We start from the raw sequence: 4,438 nt of genomic DNA on the forward strand, positions 1-4,438 counted from the left end.
TCTAACCAGTCCTTTCGGGGCGGTGCGATGATTATGACATGGGATGTTGTCATATGAGGTCTTGAGGTCGAAACTCGGTGTGATCGAGCATAACCTCCCCTATGTCTTAGCCATTTGCACTAATGGCTAGTAGCCACCCGTGATTTACCTCCTCCGTGTTGGCCTAGGGACGGGTTGACGGGGGTGCTGGGGGCGAGCGAATCGTCTTTTGTCACATGAGTTGGTCTAACCAATTGACTCACTTAGATTGAGGATGCAAACGGATTAGTTTAAGGATGGAACTTGATTGGTTAAAATCGTCTAATGAACTTAAAGAATTTGAAATAATATGAAATTAGTTCTTATATGTTCGTCTAGTTTTCCTGATTATATAAATATTTTTAAATATCAATTTGATAAATTATATTGAAAATAATAAATTTTTTAACACAAATTACTTATTTTTTAAACCGTAAAAGTAATTGATTCAACCGCTACAATTGTAGCAATCGACCAAGAACAATAACAATGACAAAAATAGAATTAGGTATTTGGTTTAATAATTTTAAAACTGGGATATATGATTTTATCCAATTATAATCATTCTAAATGATCAAATGAGTCAAGTTGAAGAGATAATCATGTCGAGTTGGTCTAACCAATTAAGTCACTTAGATAGAGGATGCAAATTGAATGACTCAAATCGATTAATGAATATTGAGAGTTCATATTAAATTAATTTATATATTTTATTTAATTCTCTTAATTATATAAATATCTTCAAATATCAATTAATCATTCGACTGGTATAATTGCAGCAGTTGAACTAGAACAATAGTAAAGGTAAAAATAAAATTGAATACGTAATTTGATCATTTTAAAACTAACATATATGATTTAAATATTTGAAATTACTATAGGGTTAACCATATAAAAAACCGTTGATCATCTATCCTAACATGAGAAAATAATATAATTCATCATTTTCTTTATTACAGTAAACAAGACAAAAAAAACATAATTTTTATTTCTGCCCTTCCAAGTAAACAGGACAAGGCTTTCCAAGTAAACAGGATAGGAGACAATTTTTTACTCTTTTTTTTTTCCTAGGCATCCAAGTAAACATCAAAGTAAACAGGGAGGTCCAAGATTAGATCCCAGCACAAGCCTGAACAATCACACTGTACTGCTCTCCTTCTTCCTCAAGCATGCCCCAAACCACATCGTCCCTCCTCTCTCTTCTCCTTCCCTTCTCCTTCTCTTTCTCCTTCTCCTCCTTCTTCTTCCTCTTCTTCTTCTTCTCCCTAACTTCCTCTGTTTCACTTGATCCCGGCATTTCTGTCAACATCGGAACATGGTTTACCACCACCACCGCCGCCGCAACCGCCTCCTCCTCCGCCTCCTCCACCACCACCGCAACCACCAGTGAGTACACAGCTCTTCAAGCATGGAAGTCAGCCATCACAGAGGACCCCTCTGGCATCCTCTCCTCCTGGGTCGGCCCCAACCTCTGTTCCTACAGAGGCATCTTCTGCTCTGCGCCACCACCAGATGGAGGAACCACCGCCGCCACCGACGGTGGTCTCAGCCATCGATCTCAAACGCTATCACCTCGCGGCTCCGTCGGTGCGCGGCTTCATCGACGATCTCCCTGATCTCGCCATTTTCCACGCTAATTCCAACCGCTTCGGCGGCACAGTGCCGGATCTCTCCCGCCTTCCCTTCTTCTATGAGCTCGACCTCAGCAACAACCTCTTCTCCGGCCCCTTCCCTGCCGCGGCGCTCCTTATCCCCAACCTCCTCTACCTCGACCTCCGCTTCAACTCCTTCTCCGGCGAACTCCCCGACGACATCTTCGAGAAGCCGCTCGACGCCATCTTCCTCAACGACAACCACTTCCAAGGCCGCATCCCCGCCTCCCTCTGGGCCTCCACTGCATCCGTCATCACCCTCGCCAACAATCACTTCTCCGGCGACATTCCGCCCACCTTCGGCAGCTACATGATAAACTACTCCGGCGTCAGGGAGCTCCTCCTCCTCAACAACGACCTCACTGGCTGCATCCCCGACGCTGTCGGCTTCCTAGGCGCCATCCAAGTGCTCGACCTGAGCTTCAACTCCTTGTCCGGCCACGTGCCGAGCTCCGTCTCCTGCCTCGCCGACATCGAGGTGCTCAATCTAGCTCACAACCAGCTCTCTGGCGACCTGCCAGAGCTCGTGTGCGGGCTCAAGGAGCTGCTCAACCTAACCGTGTCGTTCAACTTCTTCTCTGGGCTGAGCGCGGGCTGCAACCGGCTGCAGTTCAGTAGGGGCGTGGGGTTTGAGTTCGCCGGGAACTGCATCGCCGGTAAGGACTTCCAGAGGCCGCCGCTGCAGTGCAGTGAGATCCCCGGCGCGGGGCTGAGTTGCCTCGGGATGCCAGCGGCGGCGGCGGAGGCGGCGGCCTGTGGCCGGTTCCTGGGACAGGGAAGCATTGGGTTTTCGCTGAACTTGTCCGCTTTAATTCCTCAGCTGCCATGATCTCTGTTTTTGTTCATGGTGCGCTTGTTTGCAGACAGACATTAAATGTGGTTGATTATCCATCTTCCTTAAAAAAAAATTATTGACTGTTTTTATTTATTTATTTATTTGGTTTTTTTATCAATTTGCAAAGATTTTGGTTTGATTTATATCTATTTTTATATTTTTTTAATTGACATTGGATATTTTACATATGATTTAATTTTATAAAAAAATTATATTATTAAGATAAATTAGAAAATATTTATAACAGATTATTCATCAATACACTACTTTTAAATTAACTGTCCATTAAAGAAATAAATATTTTACTTTGAATATAAACAATTTTTGACTCGAGTTTAATTAGAGATGAAATTGAAACTCGAGTTTCGGTTGAGTTATTTGAATCTTACTCTAATAAAATCAAACTATAGCTTAAACTATTAATATTTGAGTTTGAGCTAAAAAAAAAATTATGATATTCGAATTCTATTTAACGTGCGGTTTGAAATTCATATTTTGGTTTGATTAAATGAAATATAGGGAGTTTGACAGGGGCGGATCCTTTGGACGGTCAGTCTTGGTCCGCTCTTGGACTAGAATAGGTGAATTAATGAGATTTAATGGCCCACAAATTAATAGATCAAATTATATCAATACAAATGAAGGATTAGGATTGATCCTTACATTTATGATATAGAGGATCTGTTCTCATTCGATAAAAGTATTTAGCAAGCTCCTTCACTTTGGTGTACTCTAGACTCTAGGGCATGTTTATGCATGGTGCGCGACCATAAAATGTACAATGATAATAATAATAATAATAATAATTATTATTATTATTATTATTATTATTATTATTATTATTATTATTTTTGTATTTTTTTTATTTACTATTAAGTTTGTAGTGCCTAAAATTAATTCATATTAAGATAATCTATAATTAGAGTGAGTCAACATATTTAATTGAAATAATATTAATTTATTAGTCATAATTATGAATTTTTGGCAAAAGACCTTTTATCTAAAATTGTTAATTGAAGAGAGTGTAATTAGTTTCATGAATAAAGTAAGAACTAGTAATTAATATAACTATTATATAATGTTGAATTTAGCTAAGATTTAGAAAATTATATGTATTAAAAATTGACAGGTTTAAATTTTAATACATATAAAATTTATATGTATAAAATAATTTATATGATTTGATATGTATAAAAATTTATATGACTAATGGACATAAATTTATATAAAATTTATTACATATAAATTTTATACAGATTTAATTAAAATATATACATATATATATTTTTTACCATAAATATATAAATCTGAATTTTTATAAAATATGGTTCAGGATGTATAAATTTATATGTCTCATAGATGCAAATTTTTATTATGTATAAAAATTTATTTTACATATATAGTATGTAATAAATTTGAGATACAAATCCGAATTTTTTTATAGAAAAATTGATATGAAAATTAATATGTATAAAATTTTAATTTGTTATGGAATTTTTCAAATTTACTTTGGATAGACACAACCTTGTATATAAATCTCCCTATAAATTTAGATAGGGAGTTTTAGGAAAAAAGAAAATTAAGGATCTCCGTAACCCTCCCAAATCGCCGGTTCTAGAGCATTTCACCCTCACCAATTTCCTCTAGTCATCAATCTCCAAACAAAGGAGAGGAGGAGGGAGGTTTTGGTAGCAAAGGTTTAAGGCATGTTTTATACTTTGTTATTGTTGGATCGTAAAGTTCGCTAGAGTGAGGTGAATAGCGATGGTTAGAAACTTAATTGAGTAAGCAGCGGAAATAGAAAAATAAAAACAATGCTAACACACCAAGTTTTTACTTGGTTCGGAGCCTTTGTCGACTCCTACTCCAAGGCCCGCACTCGTCGAGTACTTTCATTAGGCAATTCACTAATAGTTCGTGAAAAGAGTTACAA

General features: G+C 37.4%; 1 pseudogene; it reads left to right on the forward strand.

The window, feature by feature from the left end:
* The first annotated feature begins 1,112 nt into the window (after nt 1–1,112).
* Nucleotides 1,113–2,602, forward strand: LOC122020345 (annotated as a pseudogene).
* Nucleotides 2,603–4,438: the final 1,836 nt, after the last annotated feature.

This window comes from Zingiber officinale, chromosome 9A (assembly GCF_018446385.1).
Source record: "Zingiber officinale cultivar Zhangliang chromosome 9A, Zo_v1.1, whole genome shotgun sequence".
NCBI lineage: Eukaryota > Viridiplantae > Streptophyta > Magnoliopsida > Zingiberales > Zingiberaceae > Zingiber > Zingiber officinale.